Source organism: Mixophyes fleayi, chromosome 12, assembly GCF_038048845.1.
Source record: "Mixophyes fleayi isolate aMixFle1 chromosome 12, aMixFle1.hap1, whole genome shotgun sequence".
In the NCBI taxonomy this organism is placed as follows: domain Eukaryota; kingdom Metazoa; phylum Chordata; class Amphibia; order Anura; family Limnodynastidae; genus Mixophyes; species Mixophyes fleayi.
In genome coordinates this window covers 65,471,410-65,490,941 of record NC_134413.1, presented here as the reverse complement: position 1 = coordinate 65,490,941, position 19,532 = coordinate 65,471,410, and positions in this window count along the sequence as shown.

Genomic DNA, 19,532 nt, shown 5'->3' with positions numbered 1-19,532 from the left:
TCTGTCTGTTCAAGAAGAAGCCGCAAAAGTGTCACAACCCATTCCAAGTTCCGTCTGTGAACCTAAGATGAACTTGCCGGATCGCTTCTCTGGAAATAGGTCCCTGTTTCGGAATTTCAGGGAGAGCTGCAAGCTCTATTTCCGATTGAGACCCCGCTCCTCCGGGTCAGAGCATCAAAGAGTCGGGATTATCATTTCCCTTCTACAGGGTGACCCCCAGTCCTGGGCGTTTTCCTTGCCGCAGACCAGTCCTGCCATGCAGTCAGTAGACGCTTTCTTCGAGGCGTTAGGTCTATTATATGACGACCCGGACCGTACTGCCTCCGCTGAAACTCATCTACGGGCCTTGAAACAAGGCCGGCGCTCGGCAGAGGAATACTGCGCTGAATTCCGTAGATGGTCACCTGATAGTGGATGGAATGATCCTGCCTTGCGGAGTCAGTTCCGTCTTGGCCTGTCGGAACAGGTCAAAGACTCTTTGGTGCAGTACCCATCTCCTACCTCTCTGGAGGATCTGATGCACCTCTCCATTAAAATCGACAGGAGATTTAAAGAGCGGAAAATCGAAAAGGAGACATCATCACCTCTATCCGGCTTCATTCCTGTTCCCACGGATGGTGAGGAACCCATGCAATTGGGGGCGTATCGTCTCTCCCCTGAGGAAAGAGACAAGAGAAGATCACAGGGCCTATGTCTCTATTGCGGCACAAAAGGCCACTTCTCCCGTTCCTGCCCGAATAAGCCGGGAAAAGAGCATGCCTAGGGAACGAGGGGAAAGTTCACCTAGGTCTGCAGATTGTCTCCCCGAAAAACGCCGTATTGATCCCTGCACAGCTCATGTTTAGTGCTCGTTCAATGGACCTGTCCGCCTTCGTTGATAGTGGAGCTGCAGGCAACTTCCTGGACATCGGGTTCGCCCGCGCTGCTAAAATTCCGATGGTAAAACTCAAGTCCGCTATTACTGTCTGTGGATTAGATGGAGGTCCGTTGCCTGGTGGCAAGATTTCCTGGGAGACCTCGCCACTACAATTAAAAATCGGAGCTCTCCATTCAGAGTCAATAACCTTCCTTCTTATCGATTGTTCATCAGTTCCCTTGATCTTGGGCCACCCATGGCTTTCCCGTCATAACCCTGTCATGGACTGGGTAAAAGGAGAAATTGTCCAGTGGAGCTCTTACTGTACACAGTCCTGCTTGTCACTGCCCCTGCGGGTGATTCAGTCTATTCCGGAGCAGCTTCCCTCACAATATCATGAGTTCTGGGATGTGTTTCTCCAAGAAAGCTGCTGACACCTTACCACCTCACCGTGACTTTGACTGTGCCATCGAGCTTATTCCTGGTTCCAAGTTGCCTAAGGGTCGCCTGTACTCTCTCTCTGGTCCGGAGACCAAGTCCATGCAGGAATACATTGAAGAAAATCTGGAGAAGGGCTTCATCAGGCCATCTAAATCTCCCATAGGAGCAGGATGCTTCTTTGTATCCAAAAAGGACGGAGGACTAAGACCCTGTATTGATTACCGGGGATTGAATCTTATTACAATCAAGAATACCTATCCCCTTCCGCTCATCTCCGTATTATTTGATCAGCTGAGAGGTGCTACTGTCTTCTCAAAAATCGATCTTCGTGGAGCGTATAACCTCATCCGTATCAAGGAGGGAGACGAGTGGAAGACGGCATTCAATACGCACTCTGGCCATTATGAATACTTGGTTATGCCGTTCGGTCTTAGCAATGCACCTGCAGTATTCCAGGACTTAATCAATGAGGTTCTTCGGGACTTTCCTGGTAGTTTCGTGGTCGTCTATTTAGATGATATCCTCATCTATTCCAGATCTCTGTCTGTACATCAGAATCACGTTAAACAAGTTCTACGAAGACTGCGAGAGAACCACCTTTACGCCAAACTAGAAAAGTGTGAGTTCGAGGTGCAGAAAGTATCCTTTTTAGGTTACATAATCTCTTCTGACGGATTCTCCATGGATCCAACTAAGGTTCAGGCTATTCTAGATTGGGTGCAACCAAACAACCTTAAGGCGGTGCAGAGGTTTCTGGGCTTCTCCAATTATTATAGAAGGTTCATTCCAGGTTTTGCGGACATCGTGGCTCCCATTGTCGCCCTAACCCGTAAAGGAATGGATCCAACTAATTGGTCGCCTCAAGCAGTAGCCTCATTCGAAAGCCTGAAAAAAGCCTTTGTCTCTGCTCAGGTCCTTAGACACCCGGATCCAGCTAAATCATTTGTTCTTGAGGTCGACGCCTCTGACGTCGGTGCTAGGGCTATACTATCACAGAAGGACCCTCATACTAATCGTCTACACCCGTGTGCCTATTTCTCCCGCCAGTTCTCTTCAGCAGAAGCCAACTATGATGTCGGGAATAGGGAACTGTTGGCAATCAAATGGGCCTTCGAGGAGTGGCGACATTGGCTGGAGGGTGCTCCACATCAGATCTCTGTCATTACCGACCACAAGAACTTGCAATATATACAATCGGCCAAACGTCTAAATCCCAGACAGGCCCGTTGGTCGTTATTCTTTACCCGGTTCAATTTCCTGATCACCTATCGACCGGGTTCCAAAAATGTCCGGGCAGATGCTCTGTCCAGAAGTTTCTTGGCACACCACGTTCCAGTTTCGAACCCAGAGCCTATTATTCCTCCTTCCATAATCCATGTTGGATTAACCCAAGATCTGAGTATCACACTTCAGAGATTCCAGAAATTAGCCCCTGATACTACTCCGGAACAACGTCTTTTTGTTCCAGTCCATCTAAGGAAGGCGGTTCTTGCAGAGGCGCATAATAGTAGGTCTGCTGGACACCCTGGAGTTCATAAGACGCTGGAGATCCTTTCCCGTACGGTCTGGTGGCCATCCTTGTCCGCTGACGTCAAGAGTCATGTCCTCTCGTGTGAAATTTGTGCCAGGAACAAAGTCCCCAGGACTCGCCCGGTGGGTCAATTGCTTCCATTGCCCATTCCTGCAAAACCTTGGACACATTTGTCCATGGATTTTATTGTTGATTTGCCACCTTCTGCAGGACATAATACTATTTGGGTTGTGGTGGACCGTTTCAGTAAAATGGCACATTTCATCCCATTAACCAGGCTTCCTACAGCTCGAGATCTGGCCATTCTCTTCATACAACATGTTTTCCGGCTCCATGGACTTCCTTCCGATATTGTTTCTGATCGTGGTTCACAATTCATAGCACAATTCTGGAAATCCTTCTGCACCCTCCTCGGAATCCGGATCAGTCTGTCATCTGCATACCACCCTCAGTCTAACGGGCAATCTGAAAGGGTTAACCAAGCACTTGAACAGTTCCTCCGATGTTATTCCTCAGAATTCCATGACAACTGGTCATCTTTGCTGCCTTGGGCAGAGTTTGCCTACAATAACTCATCTCACTCATCTACTCAAACTTCCCCGTTCTACTGTAACTTCGGTTTCCATCCCAGGTCTAATTCTCTGTACTCTCTCAAATCTGCTGGTATTCCGGAGATTCATTCCACAGTTGCTGATCTGAAAGTAATTTGGGGGAAAGTTCAGTCCTCCTTGAAAAAATCCTCATTGTCGGCCAAAATTTTTTCGGATCGCCACCGTACCACCTGCCCATTCAAAGTGGGCCAGAAAGTATGGCTATCAACTAGAAATCTTAGGCTCAGACAGCCTTGTAAAAAACTAGGGCCTAAATTTATTGGGCCGTTCATGATTACCAAACAGATCAATCCGGTAGCTTTTAGATTGAAGATTTCTAGTTCACTAAAAATTCCGAACACATTTCATTGTTCATTGTTGAAGCCGGTATTGTATCCTAGCTAGGGATGTGCACCGGCGACTTTTGAGGTCTCGTGTTTTGTGTTTTGGATCCGGATTTTCGTTATTTTTGAGGTTCGGATTTGTCTCGCAAAACACTTGACGAAAGGTCTCGGTTCGGATTTAAGGTATTGGATTCGGATTTTTTTTGAAAAAAACATAAAAAGTTTAAAAATCAAGTTTTTGGGCTTATTTTCACTCCTAGGCTATTATTAACCTCAATAACATTCAATAACAAGCATTTCCACTAATTTACAGTGTATTCTGAACACCTCACAATATAGTTATTAGTCCAAAACGTTGCAACAAGGTATCTTTCTGGACTGCGTAGAGGAGTGGGTCACCACAATATATATTAAAAACCCTGAACTTTTATGATTCGCACCAATAATTGTACCTGGACTGCGTAGAGGAGTGGGTCACCACAATATATTAAAAACCCTGAACTTTTATGAATCGCACCAATAAATGTACCTGGACTGCGTAGAGGAGTGGGTCACCACAATATATATAATAAGAAAACCATCAACTGGTTTGATTCGCACCAATAAATGTACCTGGACTGCGTAGAGGAGTGGGTCACCACAATATATTAAAAACCCTGAACTTTTATGAATCGCACCAATAAATGTACCTGGACTGCGTAGAGGAGTGGGTCACCACAATATATATAATAAGAAAACCATCAACTTGTTTGATTCGCACCAATAAATGTACCTGGACTGCGTAGAGGAGTGGGTCACCACAATATCTTAAAAACCCTGAACTTTTATGAATCGCACCAATAAATGTACCTGGACTGCGTAGAGGAGTGGGTCACCACAATATATATAATAAGAAAACCATCAACTTGTTTGATTCGCACCAATAAATGTACCTGGACTGCGTAGAGGAGTGGGTCACCACAATATATTAAAAACCCTGAACTTTTATGAATCGCACCAATAAATGTACCTGGACTGCGTAGAGGAGTGGGTCACCACAATATCTTAAAAACCCTGAACTTTTATGAATCGCACCAATAAATGTACCTGGACTGCGTAGAGGAGTGGGTCACCACAATATATATAATAAGAAAACCATCAACTTGTTTGATTCGCACCAATAAATGTACCTGGACTGCGTAGAGGAGTGGGTCACCACAATATATATAATAAGAAAACCATCAACTTGTTTGATTCGCACCAATAAATGTACCTGGACTGCGTAGAGGAGTGGGCACTGGGCACCACAATAAAATATATAAAAAACCTTCAACAGGTCTGCATTACACTACACATACGGCTGCTCCTCCATCCTCTCCATCATATACATGTTGGAGTTTTAGCGTGTGACAACCTCTTGTTTTTGATAATGTCAGTGCATTTTGAATATTTTTCAATTTGCCCCACACCACTGAATGTACTTTATCTATGATACGCATCTATCTATCTTGACTGCGTAGTGTGGTGGCCCCGGTACACAATTTGGTACCGGGGCCACAATAAAATAAATACACCCTCCACGTGTCAGAATTCCACCAAACAAGTATCTGGACTGCGTAGTGGGGTGGCCCCGGTACCCAACTTGATACCGGGGCCACAATAAAATAAATACACCCTCCACGTGTCAGAATTCCACCAAACAAGTATCTTGACTGCGTAGTGTGGTGGCCCCGGTACACAATTTGGTACCGAGGCCACAATATAATTAAAAAACCCTCCACGTGTCGGAATTCCACCAAACAAGTATCTGGACTGCATAGTGGGGTGGCCCCGGTACCCAATTTGATACCGGGGCCACAATACCTCCTCAAAACATGCTCCAGACAATTCGTCATTGACAGACCCCAGACAGACAGGGTCGTAGTGTTACTGTTTGACTTTGTAAACCCAAAAAAATGTCCCTGTTGCACTTGCACATAGTCGTGCAATCAAGACTGACTTTTTCATTTAAAGGCACGATCTTTCAAGTGTCAGAAAGAGAGAGAAGACACAGGAGAGGAGAGTTGTAGCTGGGGACCTGGGGTGGAAGCTCCCAGGCTCCCCCAGCATTGCCTGGAAGTCTGAGCGTGGTGACTGAGCCAGGGCAAGGAATGTGTGCCCTGGATGAGGGGGAGAACTCCATGCCACTATAGTGAACCCAAGAGAGAGGGGGACACTGCACATGGAAGAGGCCCTGGAGTGAGGGCTGCTACAAGAGGCATGGTAGCTGTAGTGTCAGATCCTGAGGCTGAGAGTACACAGAGTGACGTGTCAGAGCACAGGAGACATTATCCCCGCAGAGGAGGGATGAGCTGCAGTTGAGAGGTCTGCTGTTGAAATAGGACATGCACACTTTAACAAACCAATCATTTCAGCGACAGGGCCTACCAAACAACTTTGACTGAAATGATTGGTTTGTTTGGGCCCCCACACCAAAAAAGCTATTCATCTCTCCCTGTACAGACTAAACAGGCTCTACTGAGGCAAGATGTCGTCCTCATCCTCAACCTCTGATTCCTCTCCCCCTACAGTGTGTACTTCCTCCTCATCACACATTATCAATTCGTCCCCGCTGGACTCCACAACCACAGGTCCCTCTGTAGTATCTGGAGGGCAGTGCTGTACTTCATTGAGGAATTGATTATTCATTTTTATAAACATCATTTTTTCAACGTTGTGAGGAAGCAACCTCCTTCGCCGCTCACTGACCAGGTTCCCCGCTGCACTAAAAACTCTTTCCGAGTACACACTGGAGGGGGGACAACTCAGTTAAAAAATAGAGCCAGTTTGTACAGGGGCTTCCAAACTGCCTTTTGGAGTTCTACCACGTCACTACCTCTAGTTAATTTAGATTGCAAGGCTTGTAAATATAAATACTTTGAAGATAAAAAAAAGCAGGCTGCACAGACTGTGGAGCTAGAAAGTGAAATTAAATGGACCACGTTACTTTGGTGGCTATCTATGCCCCCCCCCCCCGCCCTACACTTGTAGTTGAATATAAATAAAGCAGCCTGCATAGACTGTAGAACTAGCAATTCAAATATACAAAGAAATGGACAAAGGCAGTTTGGTATCTGTCTGCATCAGATCCCCTCTCCACTAGGAGTAAAACAGAAAACTTTTCAGCCGTTATATAATCTAGAATATAAATAGAAATTGAGAAATGCAATTTGGTATCTGTCTGCATCATAATCATCAACATCCTCCTCAGCGCCAGCTACATCAATATCCTCCTCCCAGTGCACAACATTCACACCTTCATTAGCCAAATCTGTAACTGGACTGTGGGTGATCCTTCCAGCATATGCAGAGGGCGTGCTGCAAATGCTGGATGGAGTCACCTCTTCCCGTACAGTGATGGGAAGGTCAGGGTTCACAACCAACAACACCCTTGGACTCGCCTTGGGGATTTGTGATGTCATCTGTTTAGAAGGCAGAGTTCTTTGCTGTTTTGTTGTTGTTGCTGACAGCATAACTCTCTTAAATTTTTTGTAGGGGGGGGGAGGAGGGCTTTGATCCTTGGGTGAAGTTGGACCACTAGTCATGAACACGGGACAGGGCCTAAGCCGTTCCTTGCCACTACTTGTCGTAATTGGCATATTGCCAACTTTACGTTTCTCCTCAGATGATTTTAATTTTCTTTTTTTGCTGTTTTTTGAGAACTTGGGCTTTTTGGATTTTACATGCCCTGTACTAGGAGATTGGGCATCGGGCTTGCCAGACGACGTTGATGGCATTTCATCGTCTATGTCATGACTAGTGGCAGCAGCTTCAGCATTAGGAGGAAGTGGGTCTTGATCTTTCCCTACTTTATCCTCCAAATTTTTGCTCTCCATTATATGTAGCACAAGATACTGCAGAATGTGTGAACTTGGTAATATTGCAGTACCAATGGACTTATAATGCTGGATTGGTTTTGCAAATTTGGTTATAATTATTATATATTTTTTTTTTTTTTTAATTTTTTATTTTTTTTTACTTTTTTTTTATTTTTTACAAACTTGGGAATAATGGGGAAATAACTATGCCCTTAGAAGCACAGAGCACAGGACACAGCACCACTGGACTGAACAGGACACGGCACAGGACCCAGCAGCACTACGGAACTCAGCAGGACAGAGCACAGGACACAGCACCACTGGACTGATACTGCAGAATGTGTAAACTTTGTAATATTGCAGTACCACTGGACTTTTACTGCTGAATGTGTGAACTTGGTAATATTGCAGTACCAATGGACTTATAATGCTGGATTGGTTTTGCAAATTTGGTTATAATTATTATTTTTTTTTTTTTTTTTTAATTTTTTATTTTTTTTTACTTTTTTTTTATTTTTTACAAACTTGGGAATAATGGGGAAATAACTATGCCCTTAGAAGCACAGAGCACAGGACACAGCACCACTGGACTGAACAGGACACGGCACAGGACCCAGCAGCACTACGGAACTCAGCAGGACAGAGCACAGGACACAGCACCACTGGACTGATACTGCAGAATGTGTAAACTTTGTAATATTGCAGTACTACTGGACTTTTACTGCTGAATGTGTGAACTTGGTAATATTGCAGTACCAATGGGCTTATACTGCAGGATTGGTTGTGAAAATTTTGTGGTAATTAAAAAATATTAAAGTAGTTTTTGGTATTTTATAAAAAAAACTTTTTTTTATTTTTTTAAACACAGGGGAATATTGGGGAAATAACTATGCCCTTAGAAGCACAGAGCACAGGACACAGCACCACTGGACTGAACAGGACACAGCACAGGACCCAGCAGCACCACTGACCTCAGAAGGACAGAGCACAGCACACAGCACCACTGGACTGATACTGCAGAACACAGCACAGCACAGCACAGCACTAAACAGCACAGCACTAAACAGCACAGAACTAAACAGCACAGAACTAAACAGCACAGAGGACCACCTAACACACCCTCCCTCTACCCTGATCAATGCCCGAGTGAAGATGGCGGCGACTAGCGGGGAATTTATAGGATCCGAGTATCGCGAGATCCGACAACGGGATTATGAGTCAGAGCCTCAGTTTCACTTTTGAATTTGGCGCCAATACCCGGATCTGTCTCGGATCCGACTCGGATCCGCAACGTTCGGGTGGGCTCGGATTTCAGAAATCCGAGCGCGCTCATCCTTAATCCTAGCCAATCCTCAACTGTGCCTGGGGGAAGTTCGAGTAAGCCACTAAGATATGTGGTTCAAAGGATTTTAGATTCCAAAAAAGTGCAAGGACAGGTGCACTTCCTGGTGCAGTGGAGGAACCGCGGGTTAGAAGAGCGATCTTGGGTTCCGCAAAGACAACTTCATGCCCCTAAACAATTGAAGGAATTCTTCAGGAGGTTCCCAAGAAAACCTGGATGTCGGGGTCCCTCGACCCCTCCTCAAGGGGGGGGTACTGTTACGAGCCGCGGCGGTGCCCAGCCACCGCGACTCACTCACCTGCGTCCCGGCCGTCGCTATGGCGACCGGACGTCACTTCCGGCCCTGACCCGGCCGTTGCCGGGGCAACGAGAAGACGCTTCAGCGCTGCGTCCCGGCAATGAGAGGAAGCCGGGCGCAGCGCTCACCATATGTCCTAGCCTGTGGGCTAATTAATGCAGCCTATTAATTATGCTGGGGGCGGTGGCTAATTCAGAAGCTAGGCTCTGATTGGTGGCCACTGGTATTTAAGGCAATGAGGTCTGCTGCCTCATTGCCGGTTATAGCTCCTGTGTTCCAGTCTGCTAACCTGCTAGTTCCTGTCCTGTATCCTGATATCTCTATTTGACTCCCCGTGTATGACCCTTGGCTTTGATTTGGACCTTGCTCGTGTTTCCTGTGACCCTGATCTTTGGCCTGTTTACCCGTTCTGCTATTTGCCTGTGACCCCTGACCTCAGCTTGTTCATCGATACTGTTGTCTGCTGCCGGCCCTTGACCTCTGCGTGGACCTGACTCCTCTTGCCTGGGTTCTCCCCAGCTGGTACGCACTTCACGACCCTCTGTCAGTCTGCGGCCCAGTCTGTCCCCACCATCAGGGGCTCCAGTGAACACCTGACTGGCAGAGTAGATTCCGGGTTGTGTTGTGCCGGCTGGAGGGGTTCCTAACACCAACTCTATTAATACCTCTAACAATGAGTCTTTAGTTATATCTCTTAAAAAATACATCTGTTGTCGAGGCTAATTTGAAGAGGTTTAAAACAGACGTGTTTCGTCTGTCAGACTTCTTAAGGGGTCCAGGATGAAACGTGTGTTCGAACTAACACTGGGGGCCTGAGTCATTAAGAAAAGTAAGGCAAAAAAAGGAGTAAATGTTCTTCGGGACAAACCATGTTGCAATGCAAGGGGTGCAGATGACTTTATTATTTTGCACATAAGTTAAATACTGGCTGTTTTGTCATCTAGCACACAAATACTTGATAGCTTTATTTGTACACTGAAATTTAAAGTTGATCTAGGACATTCCCTACCCCAACTTTAAATCTGTCCCCATATTTTAACTATACCTCCCCCTCCAATGCAACATGGTTTTGCCCAGGTGCAAAGTTACTCCTTTTTTATGCTTTGCTCTCCTTAATGACTCAGGCCCAGGGAGTCTTATTGGTAACATCAGGCTTCCATATTGTGAAAGGATACACAAAGAGGGGGACTCCATGTATTCCGACCACTCCACCAACACTGGTAACCAGATTTTAGAGTCCAGTGTGTCAATCCACATTAGACCTTCTATATCACAATGTAGGTGATTATTATCATGTTAATCTTATAAATGTTATTGCTTTAAACACTAGTCATTCTTTCTGAACCAAAACTGATGGATCGCCACAAGTTACATTCAACAATGCCACAAACAGCATTTACTACATACTGCAACTCAAGTGGAATTAAACAACAAACTGGAACTATTAAACCATTGTTCAACAGAGAAGGGAGGGTTGGGGGGGAGTAATATAATGTCATATCTATATAGCAGATATTTCATCTCGTGTATTCGATGTTCATCAAAATCTATTTCATTTTCATGTTTATATTTATTTTTTATTTATATACTACTTTATTTTATGCATTTTTATGCATGCACTGGGGGAACCTAGCATTGGCAGAAAAGCACTGCAGTCAGTGGCCATAGAGGGGGGGGGGTGGCGCAAGTGATGGCCAAGGGGATACTCCCCTTCTTGAAAGGGTGGCTCATGTGCTCGATACCACTGTTATGGGGGGTCCTGTAAGAGGTCAGGGTAAAGGGGAGCGGTACCTCCAGGACCTGTAAGTGCCAGGGGACATTGAGGGCCCCCACTTTTTAGTTGTGATTGATGGTTCTGGCTGAAGCTGATGGATGCACTGCTTTATTCTTGACATCTTTTCAAAAGATTGATGTTAAAATAAAGCTGTGAACAATATTGCCTTTATTTCAATGGGAAAAGGAGGGTGGGGTAATGAGAAAGGGGGCATTAGCTGTTAGGCAGTTTATACCCATAGTAATTGGAACATTGAAAGCACTGTCCTGTGAGAGTGGGGAGGGGGTGGGAGGCCCTGGGCTCCATTAGGACTAGAACCAGATCAAGACATCTGAAGTGACAGCGGTTTAGAAGGGGAGTTGATGTTAGTCAACAGTCTATGTTGAAATGACCAGCCTTAAAATAGAAATGAATACATATCACCTAGGGAAACTTACCTTGCCTACAACTTGAAAGGTGGAACTGTGGTGTGACGGGGTGGACTAACTTTATGCTTTCTGATGTGAACTTATTGCACATACACAGGGGTGCCATCAGGGGGGTACAGGGGGTACTCTTGTACCGGACCCGGGCTCACCAGGGGGCCTGGAGGCACACACTTACCAGGGGGCCCGCTGTCCTCCAGTCCCGGCGTCTTCACTGCTGTATTCACCCTGGCTGTCACGGTGACAGCCAGGGTGAAGACAGCAGCGGAGGTCCTGGGACTGGAGGACAGCGGGCCCCCTGGTAAGGAAGAATGCAGAATGCGATCGCAGGGGCGGAGCAATCATTCCCTTGCGATCATGTGATCTTCCTGTGACAGCCAGGCAGCTGTCAATCGGGATCGCAGGGGAATCATTGCTCCGTCCCTGCGATCATGTGATCCCCTCTTCTCCTGTCGGTGTGTGATGGTGTGACCTGATGTCACACTGATGTTCCCGCCGCCGCTGAAGAAGGATCAGCAGCTGCAACATCTCGGTAAGTATATTTTAAAGAAATGTTATTGTCACCTTTTTTTATTATTTTTCTGTTTAATTCAACTAATTATTAAAAAACATTTTGAATGCTACTGGAGTTGGTGGGGCAGTTCATGTGAGGGGGGTTATGGGGGTGAGGGTTTTTCATGGGGGGGGCCATCGGGGGGCCCTGCCTGCTTCATTTGTGCTGGGCCCCACGATTTCTGATGGCGGCCCTGCACATACATATGTGCGTATTTGCTCTGTGTGTCTATATAAGGCAAGTACTGTTTAGGCAGAGCATATTTCCACCTAGGTTGAAACTGAAACGTATATTGAGATACTCATGGATTTGAATATGGACGGAACCACGTTCAAGTTGCGCGCTCTAATTAAAGACGCAATTTAAATGTAAGGTCATCCAAACATAAATAAGGGTTCCTGTATCAATCTTACCTCAACACTCCAAACAGCTTTAGCTGCTGGCTGAAACAAGGGATTTTTTTTCCTATTGAATTCGGTGAGTCATTAAGGCACCAGACTGAGCACATCGTGCGCTTGTTATAAACCGATCGGAAATCGCCTCTCCGTACTCCCGAAATCAACAAGGAACGGATCTAATGGTTCTTGTGGTGTTGACTACAGGTGTAGTTTTACTAGACCAGAGACTGCACTAGAGGTACAATACCTATGTGGAATATAAAATCTCAAAAGAACGTACAGAAAAAAAAAATACAAAGCAATCAATGTAACCTGTCCATAATATAGTCATGTATGATTATATATGGAAATTTATTGCTGACACTTGTTATAGCATGCATATGATACTGATATCACTAGGAATCAGGACTTAGACTAGACCTGTAGCTGGTGCAAGAGATACGGCAGAAAACAACTAACTTTGAAACAGCCAGCGCTTGATTCGGACATGGCTGTGTAAGTTGACTATAGCCAAACACCCATACTTGCCAACTCTCCCGGAATGCCCGGGAGACTCCCGAATTCCGGGTAGGTCTCCCGGACTTCCAGGAGAGCTGACAATTCTCCCGCATCTGCCCACTTCTGGGCAGATTTGAAGACTCCATAATGCGATTCTCCAGGAATCGCATCATTTTGGCCCGCCCCCCCTTGCTAAAATGACGTGTTTGCGTCATTATGTCACAGGGGGCGGGACCAAAATGACGCGATCCCCAGAGCCCATTTTGCAGGATGAAGTAATAAATATCAAAACGAAGCCTACTAATTGATTGGATCCAGTACCGCTCAATTATACGTCATGTCTCATGAATATTTTTCACTCTGTGCCTCAGTCATGTCACTGGTTCCTTGAAAACTGATAGGCTGCATGTAGGTTCAGCCTGGAAAATGGAGGCTTTCAGCGTCTGCAGGTGGCAGAATCACTTTAATTTGTAGTATTAATAATTACCACTAGAGTCTATAGATGGTCTTTGGAGAAGTGACTAACAATTCTAGTTTTCAGAGAAGCCTGGATAAAGCCCAAGTCTACTTGACAGAGCCTAAACTTAATGCTTTACTACTAAATACTCTTAAATTTAACCTTCTCCTTCTAGTCAGTTGCAACCTGGGGCTGTGTGAGTCAAGAGATTGCTGTTGGTCCTCTTGCGCACGCTCCCCTCCACCTCCATTTAAATATGGTGAACTAAACCGATTTCCTAGAGCCCTGGTAAAATGGCTGCTGCAGCAGTGCCTAGGGCTCCCCCTAGAGGAACAAGAAGGTTGGTAAAATTGTCTAGTACAGGCTGGTGGGAAACGCTGCAAGCGGGAGGAACAACTTAGGGCCAGTCTCACCAGATGTCTACGTATACATAACGCTAGGCAACTGGCACGTGATACAGCCAAAGTTACATAGAAGATCTCCTGCTCTCCAGGTAGCAAGTAGGTACTGAGGTATTTTAGGAGAAGGAGACTGAGCTGGAAAATATATTCTATAAATTGTATCTAAAGGGCCGCAAAAATATTCTGATTTGCAATTGGATCCCTGTTTCAGGTAAAAATAGGATAATCTCCTTCTTATATATTTGGTGAAATGGTTATAATAAGGTATGGGACTAATTATTGTACTTTAAATATAGGCTACATAGGATGATACAATAATAATGTTAAATTCATCCACTATTTAAAATTTTAGATCACTTGGGGGAGCTCTTAGTTGTCTCAATCTGAACGATTATAATTGGATCATTATGGGATATCATTCACGCACCTATTGAGAAAGTGGTGATTGGGTGGGCAGAGTGGGCAGCACAGTGGCCTAGTGGTTAGCACTTCTGCCTCACAGTACTGGGGTCATGAGTTCGATTCCCGACCATGGCCTTATCTGTGTGGAGTTTGTATGTTCTCCCTGTGATTACGTGGGTTTCCTCCGGGTGCTCCGGTTTCCTCCCACACTCCAAAAACATACTGATAGGTTAATTGGCTGCTATTAAAAAAAATTGACCCTAGTCTCTGTCTGTCTGTCTCCCTCTCTGTCTGTCTGTGTGTGAGTGTGTGTCTATATTAGGGAATTTAGACTGTAAGCTCCAATGGGGCAGGGACTGATGTGAATGAGTTCTCTGTACAGCGCTGCGGAATTAGTGGCACTATATAAATAAATGATGATGATGATGATGCTTAGCTAGCTTAAGGATAAGTCAATGGTTGCTCAGTCACGTTGAATGACATGTACAAATAGATATAGCTTCAAAATAATAGTTCATTGAAACAGGATATGGGGACCAATGACATCTTCTGGATCCAAGAGTATCACAATGTGTCTTTTACATTAGCCATATATTAATGATAAATGTTGAGCGTGTGATAATGTATAGAACACACCGCCTTCTCTTCAGTACGTCAGAGATGAACACATAGGTATATATTTGAGATGAGTGGGTCGGATTCGGAGAAATCCAAAACATCAGAATTTTGGAGTTCCACATAAAACCAAGTCATGACTTTCTGGTTTCTGGCACCAACTCCTGATCTTAAAGTGAGGCAAAACGTAAATTTTGGGCAAAATGACGGTTATTGCGAGTTGTGGATCAATTTCGTCTGTAAATAGTTCTCCACCCTTGTTCTCATCTGCTGTTTTACAAGTGATAACATGTGGGCAGGAAGTTGGCTGCAATTCTATGCTCGAAAAATTGCTTGTAGAGGGATGGACAGGGTGAAAGAGGCAATTTATATGCAAAAGCTGTAATTTTACTACAGTTTGTTTAGAGATCAGTCTGCCAGAATTGTGTGATGATCAATTGAGTGTCAGAGAGCAAAGCCGTCAAGAGGAATTTTTGGGCCCCGGTACAGCAATTTTCACCCCTCTCTCCCCCCCACTACACACATGGGAGAAGTGATGTGTGCCACCGTGGCCACATAGTAATGGCAGCGTGGCCAACACTGGTGTGTCTGCGCCTCTTTAGACATGACATATTATGTATTAAAATGGTGCTGCTCTCACCTACCTGGTATTGCAGCTTTCCCAACCTGGTACTGGATTCTTGTAAGGATCCTGGAATGTTGGGACCTGTTTAGAAAATGTATTGGAACATGAAATATGGAAAGCAGAGCAATAAGTGACCACAGAAAATATAGAGAATAAGGAGAGCGCCCTTGTCACTACCAAACAATACACAGCACTGTTGTGACCGCCACACAATACAGAGGCCCCCCTTGTGTCCGCCACACAATTCTGAGGGAACCCTTGTGTCCGCCACACAATACAGGGGGCAACCTTGCGACCACCAGCTCAAGTACTTAAAACCAGGTCCAGATAAAATTGCTTTAATAGATCAGCAGAAGAACGCATGTAAAAATAATTTCACATGTTGCAGTTATATTGCTTTTTGTAAAGAAAGTCTCTGAATTTCAACAGGCATCTAAACAGAATGAGGCATTGGAAGGTTTTTTTTCTTCTTTATTTATCTGGATTTGGAATCCACAGTCAAATGAACAGATTGAGAAAACCTTTCAATTTACAAGCAAAGCAGATCACTTTATCACCATTGTGTGAAATATAGAAATATAGTTGATTTCAATGTGTGCTGCCAATTGCAACTAAAAAAGATTCTATCCTTCACATCCCTCAATGCCATATATATATATATATATATATATATATATATATATATATATATATATATATATATATATACACACAATGCCATACACACACACACACACAAACCACATACACATACATACATACATACATACATGCAATACCATGTACCTACATACATATACACTACACACACACACAAATGCCATATACATACATATGCACACAATACCATATACACTCACACGATGTCATATATACACACACACACACTGCCATATATACATACACAGACAATGCCATATATACACACAGACGCACACATAATGCTATATATATATATATGTATAAATATATATATATATATATATATATATATATATATGCACACACAGTGCCATATACACACACGCATTCAATGCCATATATATATATATATATATATATATATATATATATATATATATATATACACATGCAATGCCATATGTATACGCATACACACACACACACAAAGCCATATTTACACGCACACGTATACACGCACATACACTGCCATTGAGACACACAATGCCAGATATACACACACATATACAATGCCATATTTATACATACACATAATGCCATATATATAAATATATATATATATATATATATATAAATATATATACACACTGCCATATATACACACACAGACAATGCCATATAGATACACACACACACACAATATCATACACATACACACAATGTCATATATACATATATCCTCGAATGCTAAGGACACTTACTATAGCCTACGAATTCAGGAAGGGAGCAGGGAAGGGGAGTTTGACCAAAGTCCCTGTATAGTAGGGGCGTTCCAAACACAAAAGCACGCGGCCACGTCCGAATCCAGCTCAGTGAATTACTTGATTTTCTGCCGTATCTCTTGCGCCAGCTACAGGGCTGTAGTGATGACAGTCTTGTGTGCACGCTATAACATGTGTTTGTAATCAGGAGCAATTGTTAAAAAGTATATTATGTACAGTAGACATTAACAACATTCTAATAAATGTATTTCATGGGGAAAAAACAACACTTTTTAGTTGTTTTCTGTTTTATCATTAACGACTAGGGGCCTCATTCATTAAGTAAAGTTAAGCAAATCATTGAGTAACTAAATTTTCTGGACAAAACCATGTTGCAATGCAAGGGGTGCAAATTAGTTTATTATTTTACATATAAGTAATACACTGTCTCTTTTTTAATGTAACACACAAATACTTGATAGCTTATTTGTACACTGAAATTTAAAGTTGATCTAGGACATGTCTTATCCCAAATATAAACCTGCCATCACATTTTAAATATATGTGTGTATAATACTAACCGCAGATTGCGCTCAGTGTGAATCAGGCCTTATAAGTCTTTCTCCATTTGTTCTTGGTTTGTAGGCAAATACTCATCATCTGGGACCCGACATATACAGTCTACAAATATTGATGGATTCAGACAGCATTTTTTGGACATTTATACCATTGATTTTAGGTGTTGCCGACAATCCCACTGTTATTGAAATGATTTTATTTTTTATGCATATATGTTAGATATTGGTTGATCTGTCTTGAATTTTTTATTTGTTGTTATTTCATTATTTGTTCTTACAAGAAAGTGGTACCTTGGTTTCTGGCACAGAAGCTTTTCAGTTTTGACACTCATACCTAACAGGTGACCCTAGGTAGCAAAACATATGGCCTTAGTCATTAAGGAAAGTAAGGCAAAAAAATGAGTAAAAGTTCTCTGGGGCAAACTATATTGCAATGCAAGGGGTGCAGATTACATTATTATTTTGCACATAAGATAAATACTGGCTGCTTTGTCATGTAGCACACAAATACTTGATAGCATTATTTTTACACTGAAATTTAAAATTGCATCTAGGACATGCCCTGCCCCAACTATAAATCTATCCCCATATTTTAAATTTAACTCCACCTCCAATGCAACATGGTTTTGCCCAGGTGCAAAGCTACTACTTTTTTATGCTTTGCTCTCTTTAATGACTCTAAAGTCTTCTTGGTATTGTGAAAGGATGCACAAAGAGGGTAACTCCTTGTATTCTGACCAGTTCACCAACACTGGTAACCAGATTTTCAGAGTCCAGTGCATATTTGCCGACTTTTTCAAGGCGGAGTCTGGAAGCTGCCTGGGGGGGAGGGGGGTTTGGGGGCGGGGCTATGCAAATCACGCAATTTTGGCCCCGGCCATGTGACGTAATGACACAATTGCGTTGTTTTATAGTGGTGGGCGGGGCCAAATGCCGTTATTCCCTGAGAATCGCGGCATTTTCATCTAATTCTGGGCAGATGTGGGAGGCTTCCATACTCTCCCAGGAGACCAGGAGACCTACCCAGAATCTGTGAGTCTCCCGGACATTCCAGGAGAGTTGGCAAGTATGGTCCAGTGTGTCTATCCACATTAGACCACCTATACCACAAAGTAAGTGGTTATCATCATGTTATACTAATAAATGGTATTGTTTTAACACTAAGCACTCTCATTCTTTCTGAACTGAAACAGATGGATCGCCAGGAGACTACATGCCTTATCCCAACTATAAATCTGTCCCCACATTTAAAATTAACCTCCCCCTCCAATGTAACATGGTTTGCCCAGGTGCAAAGTTACTCCTCATTTATACTTTACTCTTCTAAATTACTCGGGCCAATGGTGCTTATTATTGTGAACCATCAGAAAAAGACCTATCTATACACACATTATATATATATATATATATATATATATATATATATATATATATATATATGATTTATTGCAATATAAATCGACGACAAAATGTCCACTGCGCGCCTGCACAGGCACCAACGAAGACAGCGGCGGCAGTAGGGTTTTCTAATGTGAAATCTGTACGAAAACTTTACAACGCTGTGGAAATCCTGTGGCGCCTTAGAAATAAAGGATAATAATAATAATAATGTGCCCTGCACCATGCAATGCTTTAATGCCATGGGGCTACTTTTACTAAGCTGCGGGTTTGAAAAAGTGGGGATGTTGCCTACAGCAACCAATCAGATTCTAGCTGTCATTTTGTGAAAAGTACTAAATAAATGACAGCTAGAATCTGATTGGTTGCTATAGGCAACATCCCCACTTTTCAAACCCGCAGCTTAGTAAATCTATCCCTATATGTGGTTAGCGATTAAATTGAACATTTGGGTTTATTTAGTTGTTCTAAGAACCGTTTTGACGTTTAAATGACCATGCCGTCTCCTGTTAAATATTAAGCATTCAATTACATTGCCCAACTGACTCATTACACTGGTTGTCTGCCTTAAGAGGCGGGGGCTGCCAGAGATAACAAGCATTCAAAGCATTGTAGGACATCATCAGTAAGATGGATGTCATGGAAGCACACTTGTGTCATTTTCACCACCCAGTCCGATTCTGTCCTTTCATCCAGAATAGGGACAGATTTATATGTAACCTGTCACTGTGTGTAGTGTTGAGGTGCGCAGGCAGTGCACCTCCTTC